Raw genomic sequence first — 20,989 nt, 5'->3', positions numbered from 1 at the left:
AATGGGGTGTAGGGCAGTCAGGAAGGATATGTTGTGAATGGGGTGTAGGGCAGGTGGAAGATGAAGTGAGAGGCTAGGAAGTAGGATCCCAGGAGGGGGCTCAGTGGGACCTACCTCCAGGCTGAGGCTGGAAAAAGGATCTCTCAACCTCAGCAGTCCCCTGAGAGAGGACCACCTGTGCAGCAGGGAAGGAGCCAGCCCAGCAGAAGGCCTGAAGGCAGCCACCAACCCAGCAAGCTCACAGGAAAGGAAGAATAGGTACTCTTACACCCCCTTGTCTGGATAAGGGGAAAGGGCATTCAGTGGTAAATCTGACTAGCCCCCATCTGGGACTGTTTGATCAAAAAAGACAAATTTCCGGGTCCCCTTGCCCAGGGATTCACCCAGTACTGCTGGATGAGGAGAGGATTCATCTGGGGTCTGGGGTGGTACATCAGAAGAGGCTGGGAAGCTCTCCTAGAAGAAAACCCTTTTTTCTGTGTAGAGACTTGTACATGGTTGCTAAGGAGTTGTCTTCAGTTGCGGTTCCTCTGGGCATCCTATACACCCCTCAACCCCATCCAAGTTCAATACCCCTAATAAAATTTAAAAATCAAGCTCAAGGACTATTTACTGTCTCCAGCATGAAAGTCTGTGAAAAAAGCATGTTGCCTGGCTGTACAGGACTATAGGGGGACCCAAATCTTCAGCAACTCCTAAGGGGTAGTGCTACAAGAATATAAATCTGGGTAAGAAGGAGGAACAGCATAAATATTTAACAGTGTGAAACATTAACATGAAATCGGTGTTCTGGATGTCAAAGAGGAATTTCAGCCGAGTCAGCAGCTACACAGGTACTTACCAAGCCCATGAAATACAAACCAAACTCTTCAGGGTCGTCTTCAATCCCGTGCCGCTATCTTGGGTTCGGGAGCTAGTTGGGACTTCCTGATCAGTCGCAGCCGGCTCCCCATCTGCACAGAAGCCAGATGCACAATTTGGAGGAGACTGTCCCGAAGCCTCCTGAGATGTATGACGCATCTCAGGAGGCTGAAAGCATGAAGCAGGAGCTGACCCATCAAATGTTATCCTCACCTAGGCAAGATATAAAGAATATGGAGCATGTACCGTATGGAAAAGGTACTTGCTACCCCAAAAAAAAGAGACCTTTAAAAATGGGAGAAGGGCCTGGAATATGCGAGTGGTGGAGAGTGAAGGTCCACTTTAAAAGACTGAAATTAAAAGCAAAAATTAAGAGAGTGAAGGTAACTATCTAACTAATGGTAGGCAGGGGCATAAGGTGTCATATCAGTGTGCAATCTGATTGTGTATGGGCTGATGCTTAGGTTCAGAAGTGGAGCATTGTTAGTAGGCCCGGACTACGACAAAAAATAGGCCCGGCATTTTGGACTGAGCAGCCCCAAGCCCAGGAACCCTTTCCTCGGAGTCCGGTGGCAGAACGCCAGGGCCCGGGCGCAAACACAACCTTTGCAACCCTGGTAGTTTCGCCATTAGTGTCAGTAGGTTTTTATTTAATATTTTTTACAATTCTATATTTTATTATATTTTTTTTTTTTTATAGGAGAGAAGGAGGGAAGGAAAGAGGGAAAGAAAGGAAGGAGGGAAAGAAAGAATGAAAGGAAGGAGGGAAAGAAAGAAAAAGAAAGAAAGAAAGAGAGAAAGGAGGGACAGAGAAAGAAAGAAGAGAAACAGGAGACAGCGAGAAGGAAAGAAAGAAAGAGAAGAAAGAATGAAGAGAAACGGGAGTCAGAGAGAAAGCAGGAAAGAAAGAGATAAAGAAAGAAAGGAGAGAAACATGAGACAGAGAGAGAAAAAGAAAGAGAGAAGAAAGAAAGAGAAAAAGAAAGAAAGGAGAGAAACGAGAGAGAGAAAGAAAGAAGAGAAACAGGAGACAGAAAGAAAAAGAGAGAGAAACAGGAGACACAGAGAGAAAGAAGGAAAGAGAAAGAAAGAAGAGAAACAGGAGAAAGAAAGAAAGAAAGAAAGAAAGAGGAAAAGAAAGAAGAGAAACAGGAGACAGAAAGAAAAAGAAAGGAGAGAAACAGGAGACAGAGAGAGAGAAGGAAAGAAAGAAAGTAGAGAAACAGGAGAAAGAGAAAGAAAGAAGGGGAACAGGAGAGAGAGAGAGAGAGAGAGAGAGAGAGAGAGAGAGAGAGAAAGAAAGAAAGAAAGAAAGAAAGAAAGAAAGAAGAGAAACAGGAGAAAAAGAAAGAAGGGAAACGGGAGACAGAGAGAGAGAAAGAAAGAAAGTAGAGGAACAGGAGAAAGAAAGAAGGGTAACAGGAGAGAGAGAGAAAGAAAGAAAGAAAGAAAGAGAAAGAAGAGAAAAAGAAAGAAGGGAAACAGGAGACAGAGAGAGAGAGAAAGAAAGAAAATAGAGGAACAGGAGAAAGAGAAAGAAAGAAGGGGAACAGGAGACAGAGAGAGAGAAAGAAAGAAGAGAAACAAGAGAAAAAGAAAGAAGGGAAACAGGAGAAAAAGAAAGAAGGGAAACAGGAGACAAAGAGAAAGAAAGAAGAGAAAGAAAGGAAGGAAGGAGTGAAACAGGAGAGAGAGAGAGAGAGAGAGAGAGAAAGAGAAGAGAAACAGGAGACAGAGAGAAAGAAAGAAAGAAAGTAAGAAAGGAAAGAAACAGGAGACAGAGAGAGAGAGAAGGAAAGAAAGAAAGTAGAGAAACAGGAGAAAGAGAAAGAAGGGGAACAGGAGAGAGAGAGAGAGAGAGAGAGAGAGAGAGAGAGAGAGAGAGAAAGAAAGAAAGAAAAAGAAAGAAAGAAAGAAGAGAAACAGGAGAAAAAGAAAGAAGGGAAACAGGAGACAGAGAGAGAGAGAGAGAGAGAAAGAAAGAAAGAAAGAGAAAGAAAGGAAGGAGAGAAACAGGAGAGAGCGAAAGAAAGGAGAGAAACAGGAGACAAAGAAAGAAAGACAGAAAGAAAGTCTCAAGTAACAGAAATACGAAATCCACAACCAATAAAAACAAAGTCACCTTTCCCAGTTACTCTTTAAAAAAGTTTCCATTTGTGTCTTTTACGTTTTGATTTTTTTTGTTATCTGTTTTCCAGTCTCAAATGAATAATTTGGAAAGGCTGCAGGTTGCTTATGTTTGTTATTTACTAAAAAAAAAAAACAAACAAAACTTTTGCAACCTTATTTTTGTAAATTTTGATAGGGTTATAACCCTCCTTACTTTTTTTTTCTTTCATCTATGTCCCATTGGGGAGATTTCCATTTACTTTCTGTCCTGGACCCAAAACAGGAAGTGAGAGGAAATTGCTCCAACATGAAGGAATTCCTGGTTGTCTCCCCATTGGAAGATATCTCCTCTAGTCCTGTTTTGTTGACAACCCAAAATTTGGGATTTTCTTTCACTCTGAGAGATAATGGTGAACAGGGCAAAAAGCAAAGGGTGAATCTCCCTAACAGGGGCACAGACAGCAGTTAAAACCTCTCAGGGTTTTGATCCCTCTCCACTACATCCAAACCTATAAAAAAGTTTTGGTCTTTAGTTGTACTTTGGTGATAAATGTAAAGTATTTTGGGGGCTACAATATTAATTCATCACACATTCTAGGACCGTGGTTCTCAACCTCCACGCTGTAGCCTCTCTTCTCTAGGGCCTCCAGCCAGATCCATTAATGTCCCATGGTGCCTCCCATTTTGGCCCAAAGTGGCCCCTGAGAGCTCCTAGCCTCCACAGTGCCCCCCAGCCTACTGCAAAGCCTCCAGCGCTCCATAGTGCCCCTTACCTCCAACAGTGTCCCCCAGTACCCCCCAGCCCCCTTCAGAAACCTCTTCCCCTACAGGGCCACCAGATCTGTTGCAGAGTCCTCTAACCCACATCCCCCAAAATGACACTGAGCCCCCTGCAGAACCATCCAGTGTGTTCAGTACATGTTTACATCCCTAGACTTTTATTACTTGCATATAAACTTCATAAGGTTTGGAAGAATTTACTGTGCTCTGGTCTTATGAAGGTTGGCAACCACTGTTCTAGGAGTACAAGTTGCAACTGGGGGGGTCAATGGTGGAGAAGAATCTGCGGGGTCAATGGTATAGAAGGATCTGGGGGGGTCATTGGTGTAGAAGGATCTGGGGGGTCAATGGCGGAGAAGGATCTGTGGGGGGTCAATGGTGGAGAAGGATCTGGAGGGGTCAATGGTGGAGAAGGATCTGGGGGGGTCAATGGTGGAGAAGGATCTGGGAGTTCTTGTAGATCATATACTTAATATTGACATATTGACAAGCTGCGGGTTCTAAAGCAAGAAAAATCCTCTCTTGTATTAGGAGAGGTACAGTAGACTCCAGAGAGAGATATATCATATTACCCCCCCCCCCCCGATACAAATCATTAGTAATACCTCATCTGGACTATGCAGTTCAGTTTTGGGATATCAGAGAACTGGAGAAAGTACAGAGAAGGTCAACCAAGCTGATACGAGGCATGGAGGAGATCAGCTATGAGGAAAGGTTAGAGGAACTGAATGTATTCTCTACTGAGAAGAGGAGGGGGGGGGGGTATGGTCAACATGTATAAAGACATAGGTGGTCCATACAGTGAACCTGGGGGACACCCCAGGCCAAAAAACAAAAAGAAACAGCATGAGGGTCCCCAACCCCCCCCCCCCCCCACAATCCATACAAGGTCTTAATCCGAGCATATAGGGTGTGTGCTCCCCCCTATAATTGGCCACTTGCTCTCAACATAGGGAGGGTACTTGGCCAGGAAACCCTCTTCCCCATTACAGCACCCTGTCCCCATGTCTGTAGGATGTCACCCCACATCCCTGGCCCAATTGGAATGTGCCACGATGTCCAAAACAATAATGTTCTATGAAGTCCAAAAGTAATGTCCCACAATGTCCAAAAGTAATGTACTATGATGTCCAAAAGTAAGGCCCCATAATGTCCAGAAATAATACATAATGTCCCACGATGTCCAAAAATATTGTCTCATGAAGTCCAAAAGTGATGTCCCAGGAGGTCAAAAGGAATGTCCCATGATGTCCAAAAGTAACAGGAATTGTGCCCCATAATTGGTTTCATTGGAAGGAATTGTGCCCTATCATCATTGGTGTCATTGGGCCCCATCGTTGGTTTTATTGGGAGGAATTTTGCCCCATCATTAGTGTCCTTGGGAGGAATTGTGCCCCATCATTGATGTAATTGGGAGGTGTGACGATCGCGGCGTCAGACCCCAACCCTGCTCACCAAACTCGTGACCGAAGGACTAGCCAATCTAAAACCGCGATGTCACGTGCGTAACAATGCCATGCCCAGCTGCACCCTGCACACAGATTTTCCAGCTACTGGACCACAACCTGTGTACCTGCAGCCTGGGAGCAATTGTTACTGGGTGAGGTTAATTACGCAATTAACCTTTCACACTGCCACCACCTCCTTTTTGTACAGAGAAAGAGGAAACCACTGTTACCGCACACAGGTTATACAGAGGGTTAAACAGACACAGTAGCGCTCTTCAGCGGCAGGAATTCGTAATTTGCATTAAAGAGCTTTAGAAACAGATCAATACTTTCAGAAAGTAAGATTTATTACTGAAAGGTCAAAAGGGTGCAATAAAAATATTTACAGAAAAAGATGTAGCCAATATATATATAAATATACAGAGAGCAATAACACAGTAAAGAGGTAACAGAAAGGAGGTTAAAGGGTTAAAGTACTTGCCAGTCAGCCTTGGTTTAAGCAGCTTCAAGTTCTATGAGCCCAAAAAGATTTCTAGTCTCTCACTGTCAGTTTCGATGTTAAAACAGGAGACTCTTCTTTCTACCCCTTAACTCAGCTTAGCTTTTCTAGTATCTCCACCGGGTGCCTCCCTGGAGCAGTAAACCAATCGTCTCCTTTTGGGGAGGGAGGTGTAGGTGGAGCCCTAAGTTATGACCAGAAACTCCCATAGCTGCTATTATGATTCATAACTTATTGTTGGGGCATTTGCCAGCCTGGGCACTAGTATATTAATACTCAGCAGCATCTGCGGAATGGTTAGAGATGAAACATGTCATATACACTTGAATGGTTCAGGAGATATACTTTTCTGCCCTCCTATATATGCCAGCTAGGGGGTGTAAAATATCAGGAAACTTGTATCAAAGTGACCAATCGGAATATATGCCTGGTTTTTATGTAAGTCTCTCATATTCCAAGATATGAAATCATAGGGGAAAATGGATGTTGGATGTGGTGTCTTGTTTTATGACTCCTCTGAAATGTCTTTGAACTCAGTGACGGACTTGTTTTACGCTTTTACGATCCCTTCTAGCAAGAGTTTCTTAGATGGGGAAACATAGCTGGTGAGGTTTTATAGCCCGGATGCCCTCCCACTGGGTTTCGATGCCTTTTTGAGCTCTTCATCAAACAGACCACATGTCACTCAACAGAGAGGGAGGGGGATGAGGAAAGAGGGAGAGAGAGAGGGGTACAAGATGGACAGTCCTTTGCCAAAATGGAGGTTCGTATCCGTCTCTGTGTGCATGATTGCTACAGGAGGAATTGTGCCTTATCATTGTTATTGGGCCCCATCATTGGGAGGAATAGTGCCCCATCATTGGTTTCAATGGGAGGAATTGTGCCCCATCATTGGTGTCATTGGGCTGCATCATTGGTATTATTGGGAGGAATTGTGCCCCATCATTGGTGTCATTGGGAGGAATTGTGCCCCATCATTGGTGTCATTGGGAGGAATTGTGCCCCATCATTGGTGTCATTGGGCTCCATCATTGGTATTATTGGGAGGAATTGTGCCCCATCATTGGTGTCATTGGGCCCCATCATTGGTATTATTAGGAGGAATTGTGCCCCATCATTGGTTTCATTGGGAGGAATTGTGCCCCATCATTGGTGTCATTGGGCTCCATCATTGGTATTATTGGGAGGAATTGTGCCCCATCATTGGTGTCATTGGGCCCCATCATTGGTATTATTAGGAGGAATTGTGCCCCGTCATTGGTGTCTTTGGAAGGAATTGTGCCTAATCATTGTTATTGGGCCCCATCGTTGGTGTCATTGGGAGGAATTGTGCCCCAACGTTGGTGTCATTGGGAGTAATTCTGCCCCTTCATAGGTGTCAGTGGGGTGGAGAATTATGCCCTGTTGTTTGTATCCATGTGTGCAAACTGTTGGTGCTATATAATTCTGTATAATAATAATCAGTGGATGAAAATGGTGCCCCAAGGGCCGGGTAAAAGCAAGCAAAGGGCCGCATCTGGTCCCCGGGCCACAGTTTGGAGACCACTGCTCTAGATGGTCCTGCCCCAGCCTGTGATCTGGGATACCCTGGGGCCATGAGTTGGGGGAAAGCTGACTCTTCCACTTACTACTTCTATCTCCAGGTTTACATTCTCCTTTTTCCTGCACTTTCCCGCCCTTACTGTCCTACATTTCCTCTTTCTTGACCTTCTTGATTATCCTTGTCCATACTATTTCTTTGACTTTGCCATTCAAGAGGCCTCCTACTTCTGCACCCATTCCACTCCTCCCCATACGTCCTTCATAACGAAGCATGCCTATCATGTCCCATACCTCTCCTTACTGCGTATGTCCGCAAGCCATTCGATGGAGAGGGAGGAGGAGGAAAGCCCCTGTTTTGAACAATTCGGTTGGTTGCAGGCTGGTTGGAAAGTTGAGTAGAGAATGGAAAAAAAAATAAAAAGTGCCGGGGCAAGGGCATCTAGATCCCAGGGCAAACATGCCAAAATGTGCCCCTTCCACCAAGATATATGAGCATTATGTGTCAGCAAAAATCCCCCTTCCCCCCCCCCAAAAAAAAAAATCACTTTCCCCCTAATTCCCCCTTCTCCTAGTATAAATCTACTCCCCTACTGAAATCCACCATCCCAGCACAAATATTAAGACCCCATTCCCCAAATCCCCCCAGAAAAAATGCCCCCCCCCAAAAAAAAAACAAGCACTAATCCTCCACCCCTCAAATTTACCATCCAAGTACACACCCTCTCCCACCCCCCAACTCCAAATCACCACTTCCAGTACAAATTCCCCTCCAATCCCCCTTCCTAGCACTAAGCCCCCCCAATCAAATGTACCCTCCTAGCACAAATACCCCCCCAATCATCCGTACTAGCACAAATCCCCCCTCCCAAAAAAAAAAATGTGAGCACTAACCTGATCTAACTAAGCATAAATACCCCATCCTCCTAGTATAAATCCACTCCCCCACTGAAATCCACCCTCCCAGTACAAATATTAGGGCTCCATCCCGCAAATCCCCCCCCCAAAAAAAAACATCACGCTCCTAGCACAAATCCTCTACCCCTCAAATTTCCCCTCCAAGTACACATCCCCCCCCCCCCCCACTCCAAATCACCACTTCCAGAACAAATACCCCTCCAATTGCTCCTCCTAGCACAAATACCACCCAATCATCCCTACTAGCACAAATCCCCCCCCCCCAAAAAAAAATCCCTTCCTAGCACAATTCACATCCCCCCTCTACTATATCACCTCTTCTAGCACAAACCCCCAAATCCTCTTCCCCCATCCCCCCTTCCAACACAAATCTCCCTAAATGCCCACCCCCAGCAACCCCCCACAAATTTCCCTTCCTAGAACAATTCATACCCCCTGCCACCCCCTGAATTCCCCTTCCCAACACAAATACCACCACCCCTCAACCTCTTCACAGTGCCCCTCCTCCACCTCACTTGATACCACAATGCCCAGGGCAGCTGCCCCTCCTGCCTATCGCTACCCTGCCTGCACATGATTAGAATTTTTTGAGAGCAGTTTCAGGAACATGTTTATAACTTGCACTAAATTACCAAAAGTCTATGGTCACCTGAGCATCACATCTAGATGAGCTCATTAGATATTCCATTTTAAATCATAATTATTAATATGGCGTTGCCCCCGTTGCAGCTAAAACAACCTCCACTCCTCAGGGAAGGCTTTACACAAGATTTTTGAGGGTGTCTGTGGGAATTTGTTCCCATTGTGAGGTCAGGTACTGATGTTGGAGGAGAAGACCTGGCACACAATCAGTGTTCCAATTCCATTCATCCCAAAGGTGTTCAGTGGGGTTAGGGCTCTGTGCAGGCCACTCCAGATCTCCCACACCAAACTAATCTTTAGGGGGCTGGCTCTGCTCTTTTGGGAAGGCTTCCCTTACACTTTAGAGTGTTTATGTGGGAATATGTGTCCAATCACAGAAAAGAACATTTGTGAGGTGAGGGACTGATCTTGAATGAGAAGACCTGGCTCACTGTCTGTGTTCCAATTCATCTCAAAGGTTTTCTGCTGGGTTGAGGTCAGGGCTCTGTGTAGGACCCTCCAGATCCTCCACACCAAACTAATCTTTAGGGAGCTGGTTCTGCTCTTTTGGGAAGGCTTCCCTCACACTTTATAGTGTTTATGTGGGAATATGTATCCAATCACAGAAAATAACATTTGTGAGGTGAGGGACTGATGTTGAAGGAGAAGACCTGGCTCACCGTCTGTGTTCCAATTCATCTCAAAGGTTTTCTGCTGGGTTGAGGTCAGGGCTCTGTGTAGGACCCTCCAGATCCTTCACAGTAAACTAATCTTTAGGGAGCTGGCTCTGCTCTTTTGGGAAGGCTTCCCTCACACTTTATAGTGTTTATGTGGGAATATGTGTCCAATCACAGAAAAGAACATTTGTGAGGTGAGGGACTGATGTTGAATAAGAAGACCTGGCTCACCGTCTGTGTTCCAATTCATCTCAAAGGTTTTCCTGTTGGGTTGAGGTCAGGGCTCTGTGTAGGACCCTCCAGATCCTCCACACCAAACTGATCTTTAGGGAGCTGGTTCTGCCCTTTTGGGAAGGATTCCCTCACACTTTTAGAGTGTTTATGTGGGAATATGTGTCCAATCACAGAAAAGAACATTTGAGAGGTGAGGGACTGATGTTGGATGAGAAGACCTGGCTCACCGTCGGTGTTCCAATTCATCTCAAAGGTGTTCCATTGGGTTGAGGTCAGGGCTTTGTGCAGGACACTCAGCATCTTCACCCATCACACTTATATCGGCTTGTTGGACATCACCATGCCAAAATCATCGCCATTAAAATTGAGTCCCCCACCCCTTCGCAACTTTAATATCTTCCACACTTCTGGGAAGACTTTTAACAACATTTAGTAGTGTGTCTGAGGGAGTAAGGACCCATTTGTGAGGTCAAGGACTGATGTTGGTAGAGAGGAGACCTGGCTCACCATCAGTACTCCAATTCATCACAAATTTCCAAATGTACAGTAGAGTTGAGGTCAGGGCTCTGTGCAGGCCACTCAAGTTCCTCCACACCAAACTGGTCAAACCATGTCTTTCTGGAGCTGGTTGTGGACAGGGGCACCGTCATTCTGAAACAGAAAGAGCATAGGATGCACATGTTTTGAAGGGGGAAAATACTCTCAGAGAGGGAAGTGAGATTGCCCAAGGGGGAAGTGTACCTACTGCTGCTCGTTTAAAAAAAAATAAAATTCTCCATTATTGCTAGTAGTACCTCTCAGACTCTGGTGTACATAGGTTCTTTATGTCTCAAGGCTCCCTATGGTGGATGGTAGAGGCACGGCACTGGTAACATCAGTACAGCAACGTATATACACACATATACTAAGGCTGAAGAGTGCAAAATCTGGTGCAGACCTGCATAGCAACCAACCAGCTTCCAAGTTTTTATTGTGCAAGCTGAAGTTAGAAGCTATTGGCTCCCATGCACAGCTGCACCAGATTTTGCTGTCTCCAGTTTTAGTAAATCAACCACCTAGAGCAGCAGCACAGTGTCTCTGTATTTCTTCCTTGCCAGCTTAAGCACCCGGCTACATGATGGACTGAAGTTCTTGCTGACTTTTAGCCATAGATACATTTTATTGCCAAAAGTATTGGCCCCGCCCACAAAATCATGTGATTCAGGTGTTCCAATCCCCTCCACGACCACAGGTGTATACAATCAAGCCCCTAGGCATGCAGACTGCTTCTACAAACATTGGTGAAAGAATGGGTCACTCTCAGGAGCTCAGTGACTCCAAGCGTGGTCCCGTGATAGGTGGCCACCTGGGCAATAAGTCCATCCGTGACATTTCCTGGCTACTAAATATTCCACGCTCAACTGTTAGTGGGATTATAACAAAGTGGAAGCAACTGGGAACAACAGCCACTCAGCCACCAAGTGGTAGGCCACGTCACATGACAGGGCGGGGTCAGCGCATGCTGAAGCGCACAGTGCGCAGAAGTTGCCAACTGTCTGCAGAGTCAATAGCTAAAGACCTCCAAACTTGGTGTGGCCTTCAGATGAGCCCAACAACAGTGCGTAGAGAGCTTCATGGAATGGATTTCCATGGCCGAGCAGCTGCATCTAAGCCTTACATCACCAAGTACAATGCAAAGGGGTGGAGGAACTTGACTGTCCTGACCTCAACCCCATAGAACACCTTTGGGATGAATTAGAGTGGAGACTGCGAGCCAGGCCTCCTCCCCCGACATCAGTGCCTGACCTGACAAATGTGCTTCTGGAAGAATGGTCCAACCTTCCCATAGACACCCTCCTAAACCTTGTGGACGGCCTTCCCAGAAGAGTTGAAGCTGTTATAGGTGCAAAGGGCGGGGCCAACTCAATATTGAACCCTACAGACTAAGACTGGGGAGCCATTAAAGGTCATGTGTGTGGAAAGGGCGGGGCCAACTCAATATTGAACCCTACGGACTAAGACTGGGGGGCCATTAAAGGTCATGTGTGGGGAAAGGGCGGAGCCATCTCAATATTGAACCCTACGGACTAAGACTGGGGGCCAATAAAGTTAATGTGTGCGGAAAGGCCGACCGACCAATACTTTGGGAAATATAGTGTATGCTGGACTGATGTACCTGCCAGATCTGAGTATAAATGTGATGGGTTGATGTACCCTCTGGCTTCTATATCTTGGTAATTCTAATTGTAAGGCCTACTCGCTATTGTTCCAGGCTCTGTTCACTTTAGACAGGTGCAGTTCATTTCATTCTGAGTTCAAATTCGGACGCATTTTTCATTATTCAGACATTCGGATGTCTACGAATTTCTGAATTACAAAAGTAACGAATCTGAGAAAAAAAACGAACCGAAATTTGAATTCGAATCAAACCTGACTTTGAATGAAATTCGAATATGAAAAAAATATAAGAAAACTAAAAGAGAACATAAAAGAACAAAATAGATTAGAATAGAAAAGGATAGAATAGACAATAAAAGAATAGAATAGGAGTACAAAAGAATAGAATACAATATAAAAGAATAGATTGGAATAGAAAATAAAAGAATAGATAGAAAAAAATTTAATAGAATAAACAATAGAATAGAAAATTATAAAAAGAATATAATGAAATATAAATAAAAATATAAATAGTCTTTCAAAATTCAAATTTCGAATAGAATAAATTCAAATAGAATAGATTAGAACAGAACAGAAAATAATAGAATACAAAAGAATAGAATAGAATTGAAAAAATAACAATAGAATAGAATAAAATAGAAAGAATTTAACCTCCCTCCTAGATTGTAAGCTCCTGGGATCAGGCACTCTAACCCTCTTGTATTGAACTGTATTGGTGCTGTATTGTCTCCCGTTATATTGTAAAGTGCTGAGCAAACTGTTGGCGCCATAAATTCTGTATAATAATAATAATAATAATATAAATCCTGTATAATAATAACAGTATAAATCCTGTATAATAATAATAATATAAATCCTGTATTATAATAATAATAATATAAATCCTGTATAATAATAATAATATAAATCCTGTATTATAATAATATAAATCCTATATAATGATAATAATAATATAAATCCTGTATAATGATAATAATATAAATCCTATATAATGATAATAATAATATAAATCCTGTATAATGATAATAATAATATAAATCCTGTATAATAATAATAGTATATAAATCCTGTATAATAACAATATAAATCCTATATAATGATAATAATAATATAAATCCTGTATAATAATAATAATAGTATATAAATCCTGTATAATAACAATATAAATCCTATATAATGATAATAATAATATAAATCCTGCAGAATAATAATAATATAAATCCTGTATAATAATAATAATATTATAAATCCTGTATAATAATAATATAAATCCTGCATAATAATAATAATATAAATCCTGTATTATAATAATAATAATAATATAAATCCTGTATAATAATAATATAAATCCTGTATTATAATAATAATAATATAAATCCTGTATTATAATAATAATATAAATCCTGTATTATAATAATAATAATATAAATCCTGTATAATAATAATATAAATCCTGTATTATAATAATAATATAAATCCTGTATAATAATAATAATAATAATATAAATCCTGTATAATAATAATAATATTAATATAAATCCTGTATAATAATAATAACAACCGTCTTCGAATAGATTAGAATAAAACAGAAAAGAACAGAACGTAAGAATAGAATAAAATAGAAAGACTATAACCATCTTCCGAAATTTGAATTTCAAATAGCATAAATTAGAATTCAAATGCCAAGAAATAAATTAGAACAGAATTGAATTTGAAAACAAAATGAAACGAATTCCGAAAACAAATTCAGCGAATTTAACAAAACAAAATAATTTAAATAACGGGAAATAAAGCAATTTTTTTTTTCGTCTTAGTTCACTTCCACCTTGGAGTTCTGGATGTTCAAACCTCATCCAAAAAAGTGAACATCCACCAAGGGGAACGAGGAGCCTTTCATAAGAGCCCCGGCAAGTCAGCAGACACAGGAACCCAAGAGAAGATATCTCATCGATCCCCAAGAGACGGAAGAAACAGATGGTGGTGGACCTTTCACTGTTCGCTTTCATCATTTCCTTCCTCCCTTCTCTCGGTTACACAATTGCTGAGGATTTGTATGTTTTGTGAACTGTATATAGATTTTCTTTGTCTCTTCACCCTCTCACTCCCTTTCTTCACTCCTAGATCAGCTTCTGCCCTCAAAGCCTCCTAGGATATTCAGGTCACACATCCCAGGAAGAAGCAAGTCCCAAAGTGCCGAAGTATCTCAAGATTTTCCATCTAACGGCTCTAAATCTTTGGCCCTCGCCAACCAGCAGCCTCCTGGGATAGGTTTCTCACCTACGTTGAAGTTCTTGTCCCGCTTTCAGCCTATAGTGTTGCATCACAAACATGGCAACTTTAGTGTGCAAACTGGCGAAAAAATATCAGGTCATCCACATTTTGTATTTTTATAAGATCTGTTTGCCGGTACTCTAACGAAAAAAGTCAGAATTTCTTTCCCATCGCAAGGCCGAACGTTCCAAACGACTGGAGTCCTCAAGGATCGCTGTGTTCAGCACTTGGAAACCCAACCTTAAACTTCCTCTACGGAGCGCTGCATGATGGATTTTGTAACCGTCGTTGGATCACCCATAAGTTCAGTTCAGCTAGTCTTTCTTCATAGCTGAGGTCCTCCATGCTCCATGTTCATGTGGTTGGACCTTTTCTGCACTTTCCCCAGTTCTTCGATATCCTTTTTGTGAACTGGTAACCAAAACTGGACTGTGTATTTCAGGTGAGGTCCTAATAAGGTGTAGAATAGGTGCTAAGATTTAGTTCCTTGGCTCCCCTGTATTCAGTGGAGGTGCTTGTGATTGCTGTGGTCTGCTCTGAGTTTTACGGGCTGTGGGTTGTGCCAGAAGACCCCCCAGTGGGACGTCTGGCACATGCATTCATTTAGGGATGAGCAGCCAGATACTCGACATTTTTGGTCATGGGCTATGGGTTTGGCTGCTTCTCTGTCCTTCTTTTTTTTTTTTTTGTTATTTAAATATTTATTGGTTTTTCAGAATAACAAGTTATACAAATATATCCTTTATAAAAACATAATCACAATGTCAAGAACTTATCCCCCCCTCCCAGACCCTCCCCTCCTACCTATTCACCACCCTTCTTCCCCCCACCCCTCCAGTCCCCGCCCCCCACTACTCTGCAATTTCCTATTCCTTTCTAGGGATCCCAATTTCAACAAAGGAAGGAGCGAGTAAAAACCTTATTGTTCTATATTAGTCCCCCATCAACTCCATATTTAACTTTGACTTTTTAAATTCCTCCCATTTGGTCCATCTTGTATGGTGACTCTCCATCTTCTCTTCATTCATATGGTAAAGTTCCTCCAATCTACATATTTGCTCTCCCCTGTCAACCCAATCTTTTTTTTCTTCACCTCCTGTCTCCTCCAAAACTTGGGTATCAATCCCTTAGCTGCGTTCAAATATTACAATAAACCAGATTTTTTATATTTGCTTCTCCTTCCTTCTTAATGGTTCTGGAAAGTAGTGGATTGGGAGAGTCAAATCTACAGCATGAAATATTTATGTGGTCTTAGCCAATCCCTAGGGGAGGGTGCCCAGATGGCGGCTGGGAGAGAGCATGAATAATTCTTGGCCTGGAGTAGAGAGGTTCTTGTCCAAGAGGAGAAGATCCCAGCCTGAAGGGCTGCTGCTCTTCTGGGCAGCCCAGCAGTGCTTCTTTATTTGCTCATCAAGATCCCAGCCATGCTAGCTGGGGGGTCTATTTCTCCTGAACTTTGCTGGAGCTGACTGAGGGAAGAGATCTGGTCTGAAGAGATCACTGGAGAAATGTCTGGCTGATATTGGAAAGAGGCCTCCAACCCTCCAGAGACATTTGTGAGTACAGATTGGTGCATGAGATCCCGGTGACTATGTGCTGGCATCCCTCTTGCATTGGAGTCAGTCTGCACTAAAAGTGGGCGTTGCTCATGGTGTCCCCGTGTAGCCCAACCCACCATTTTATGCTGCAAAGACTGTGCTAAGAATCTTTAGGAGGAAGGATAGAAGTCCTCAAGTTATTATTTAACTTTACTGGAGTATCTCACAGTTACCCTCTACCCATCCAGTAAGCAGGAAAATAGGATACTCCTAGACCAGGGGTGTCAAACTCCATTTCATCGCTGGTCCTATCAGCATTATGGTTGTCCTCAAAGGGCCGGTTGTATCTGTAAGACTAGATGTCCAGAGCACCCCACCCCCCCATTACATCAGATGTCAAGAATCCCGCACCCTCCCTAACATCACCGTGAACCCCCTTTGGGGGCAGAGCTGGAAAGCGGAAAGAGCAGGGTCTGGAGGAGGACCAGAGGAAGAGTGGAGTGCATTACCAGAGTCTGTTGAATGCTGAGACCGGGGGAGGCAGAGATGAAGGGGTGCTGCAGCTGCACTGAGAGGTTCAGGATTTGGTACAGGAGTTCTATTCTCTCTGCTGCCAACTGTGGAGACAAGGTGGGAGTGGAGACAAGGTGGTACCTGCAGGAGAGGTGCAAGGGCCACATGAAATGGCCTGGAGAGCCAGATTCGGTCCACGGCCCTTTTGTGTTTGACACCTGTGCCCTAGACTGATCCCTGAGCCAGAAGAGTGATTGAGACTGTGTGCCTGTAAAAAACTAGAAAAGGGAAAGCGCCTCAAATTCAAAATGAATAAACTCACATATGTGCCATTCACATAGTGGAAGAAAGAGGAAGACTCATCAAGATAATAAACCCGGGACTTGATCGCTCCTCTCTAGGGAGAGAAATGCCGCAGAGAGTCTGTGTATCCATGTGATGACGTCACCGAAGTGAGCTAGTTCCGGTGACGCCATCACGTCAGCACTGCAATCCAAGTGTGTTCCAGGCCCTTTCTTTGGATAGTTGATGGTTCCCATCCGACGGCCATTTGTGAGTTTAATACAGTTTGGTTTTAAGTTTACTCTTAGAGGCGCTCTCCTTTTTGTGTCCTCCTGCCTGTTAGAGGTTGCTTCATGCTCCAGGGATCAGTCAGCCCAAGTGGAAAGACTTGTAGGACTTCATACATACCTTTTACTGGACCTATTGGACTTTAACCCCTTCCCTACCGGGCACTTTCACCCCCTTCCTGCCCAGGTCAATTATCAGCTTTCAGCGCTCTCACACTTTGAATGACTATTGTGTGGGCACCGATAGGTGGCACTGAAAGGCAGCACTAATGGGCACTGTTAAGCGGCACTGATTGGTGGCACTGATGGGTACTAATAGACTGCACGTATGAGAAGGCACACATAGGTGGCACTTATGGGCATAGACAGGAATCATTGATAGGCTGCACTGATGGGTACTGATGACACAGCCTATTGAGACTGTGTGCCTGGCTGCTAGTGCACTCATTGGAGAAGGATCCTTTGGACCAAATCAGGAGGCCCTTTTGGGGGAGAGCGCTACAAATGCTTTGCATAGGGCATTTGGTCTCTCTCTCTCCAGAGTCTGTACCTCTTTATAAGAAAGGATTTTGCTCACTTTAGAAGTTGCAGATTGGCCTTGCATGCTAATATTAAGTCTGTGACCTACCGGAACATCCAGATCCTCCTCCACCATTGATCCCAACACACGAATCCCAACACACGATTCCCAACACACAGGTTCCCCAAGAGATAGCTGTGTGTGGGTACTGCAGCGACCACCGGCTGGAACCAAGGACAATCAGAGCAAGAGAATGTCACCAGCACACCATGGATCTTCCAGAACATGTCCGAAGCTTTCCTCAGCCATCCCGTTGTTGAATCAGAAGCAATGTTTGGGAGCCACGCAGGGCCCCTTCATCGGGTATGAGACGTCACATGCTTGGTTTAGGTGTCCTGAGTGGCTCCAAAACGTTGCTTCTGATGTAACAACGTGATGGCTGAGGAAGGCTTTGGATATGTTCTGGAAGATCCAAGGTGTGCTGGTGACATTCTCCTGCTCTCCACCATTGACTCCCCCAGTTGTACTTCTCCTACAGTATATGATGTATGCATGTTTTTAGCCCCAAAATGCAGAAGTTTAAACATTTATCAACATTAAAGCACATGCCAACCGTAGGCCGTGATATGACGTCTTCAGTTGTAGTGGTCATACCGGGATGGTGTCTGCAGGTACAGGCCTCATCCCAGTATTACAATTTTCAGTTGGCGATTCCTTTTTATGTAGAAGGGGCTGAACGGCCGCTCGATCACTTCTGTGGGTGGTGGAAGCAGGTTACACCCCTCCCACTGCCACCTCCGTCCAATCGCAGAGCCTGGGATCGCTGCGACCAGTGACGACGGCTGCACAAAACAGAGAGAGTGAGACGTTGTTCCTCCCTCTCTGTGACCCCAGGAACCGGAAGAGATGAGATTTCGTTACTTCCGGTCCCATCTCTCCATTTTCCTGGCCACTAGAGGCCAGGTAAGCAGCCTATCAAACCAATCTATGTCTGATCGGCTGTATTGGAGGGAAAAAAAAAATGAACTCTCTTGCGCTCTATGACCCAACATGGTGTAGGTAGATGGAGTCAGGACTTGGAAGTTTCTACCACCAGTGCATATGGGGTTGTGCAGCTCCAAACAAGGCTGGGGAAGCCCGACCAGTACTGTGAAGTGAAAACAAACAAAGAGCGCACCAACCTTGCGCATTACCTCAGTAAGCCAAAAATGTATTAATTACAGAATAATACTCACAGAGCTCTGATGAAGAAGGTTCGTCCTTCGAAACGCGTCAGCTGTTCCCTGGGTGTCCACTCCTCTGATGGGACTCGCGCAGGCTGCTTTCATCCTTAGTCCCTTTGAGGACTCACATGCATGATATACTTCAGTGTTTGTGAGTATTATTCTGTAATTAATACATTTTTGGCTTACTGAGGTAATGTGCAAAGTTGGTGCGCTCTTTGCTTGTTTTCGCTTCACGGCTGTATTGGAGACAAGGGGAGAGATAAACCCCATATCTCTCCATAAAGAGGATCTGTCATGGCCTGTGCTGCCACAAGAGATGTTCAGATGTGGGGTCTAATAAACCCCAAATCTCTCCATAAAGTGGATCTGTCACAAGAGATGTTGTTTAGATCTGGGGTCTAATAAACCCAAATCTCTCCATAAAGAGGATCTGTCACGGCCCACAAGAGATGTTGTTCAGATCTGGGGTCTAATAAACCCCATATCTCCCCATAAAGAGGATATGTCATGGCCCGTGCTGTCACAAGAGATGAAGTTCAGATCTGGGGTCTAAAAAACCGTAAATATCTTCATAAAGAGGATCTGTCATGGCTTGTGCTGTCACAAGAGATGTTGTTCAGATCTGGGGTCTAATAAACCCCAAATCTCTCCATAAAGAGAATCTGTCATGGCCCGTGCTTCCACAAGAGATGTTGTTCAGATCTGGGGTCTAAAAAACCCTAAATATCTTCATAAAGAGGATCTGTCATGGCTTGTGCTGTCACAAGAGATGTTGTTCAGATCTGGGGTCTAATAAACCCCATATCTCTCCATAAAGAAGATCTGTCATGGCCCACACTGTCCCAAGAGAGGTTGTTTAGATCTGGAGTCTAATAAACTCCAAATATCTCCATAAAGAGGATCTGTCACGTCCCACACTGTCACAAGAGATGTTGTTTAGATCTGGGGTCTAATAAACCCCAAATATCTCCATAAAGAGGATCTGTCATAGCCTACGCTGTCACAAGAGATGTTGTCCAGATCTGGGGTCTAATAAACCCCAAATATCTCCATAAAGAGGATCTGTCACGGCCCACGCTGTCACAAGAGATGTTGTTTAGATCTGGGGTCTAATAAACCCCAAATATCTCCATAAAGAGGATCTGTCATAGCCTACGCTGTCACAAGAGATGTTGTCCAGATCTGGGGTCTAATAAACCCCAAATATCTCCATAAAGAGGATCTGTCACGGCCCACGCTGTCACAAGATTCTTTGTGAGTTAATACAAACAAAACATTAAAGAAAAAGTGTAAAAAAAAGTTTAAAATAAATAATAATTAAAAAAAAAAATTAAAGTGTTCCAGCCCCCTGTGCTTATACGCAAATGCAAACGCATACATATGTAAACGGTGATCGCACCACACATGTGACGTATTGTCGCAAACGCCAAAGTGGGAGCAATCATTCTAGCACCAGACCTCCTGTGTAACTCTAAACTGGAAACCTGTGAAAAATTTGAAAACATCGCCTATGGAGATATTTAAGTACTGTAGTTTGGCGCCATTCCATAGATGTACGCAATTTTAAAGCGTGACATGTTTGGCGTCTATTTACTCGGCACAACACCATGTTTTACATTTTACCAAAATATGAGGTATTATATTGTGTGCAATACATTTCATTGTGTATTTTTAAACAAAAAAATGTGTTTGAAAAACTGCTGCGCCAATACTGTGTGATTTAAAAAAATTCCCCACCATTTTATTCTATAGGGCGTCTGCTAAAAAAAAAATATATATATATATATATATATATAAACACTTCTCGAAAAAATGAAAGGAAGACTTTGAAAACCCATCAGATCTCAATGGGGAGGAATCTCCTGCTGGATCTCTATACTGACATGGACGGGGTGATGGGTGAGGAACGTAAGGATGCCCCATCGTTTGATGGAAATGAAAATGATCGACCTACAGAGGACTGAATTCAAAGACACCCCAAAAATCAAAGTGAGGTAATGATGCAGCAGGCGAGTCCATTGTGCTGAAATGTCATTGCAGCAACTCAGAATGGTCCTCAGTAGTCCACGTGCTTGTATGCATGCCTGACAACGTCGGGGGAGGCTCCTAATGAGACCATGGATGGTGTCCTGGGGGATTTCCTCCCAGATCTGGACCAGGGCATCACTGAGCTCCTGGACAGTCTGAGGTGCAACCTGGCGTCGTCGGAAGGACTGAAACATGACATCATCTGGAGGTGTTCTATTGGATTTAGGTCAGGTGAGTGTGAGGGCCATTCAATGGTATCAATTCCTTCATCCTCCAGGAACTGCCTGCATACTCTCTACATGAGGCCAGGCATTGTTGTGTACCAGGAGGAACCCAGGACCCACTGCATCAGGAGGAACCCAGGACCCACTGCACCAGGAGGAACCCAGGACCCCCTGCACCAGCGTTGGGTCTGACAATTGGTCCAAGCATTTCATCCCGATACCTAATGGCAGTCAGGACACCATTGTCTAGCCTGTAG

This window comes from Staurois parvus, unplaced genomic scaffold (genome assembly GCF_062004578.1).
Source record: "Staurois parvus isolate SC_StPar_1 unplaced genomic scaffold, SC_StPar_1.0 ptg002776l, whole genome shotgun sequence".
Classification (NCBI taxonomy): domain Eukaryota; kingdom Metazoa; phylum Chordata; class Amphibia; order Anura; family Ranidae; genus Staurois; species Staurois parvus.
The sequence above is the reverse complement of the archived record's forward strand: the minus strand, read 5'-3'. Positions refer to the sequence as shown.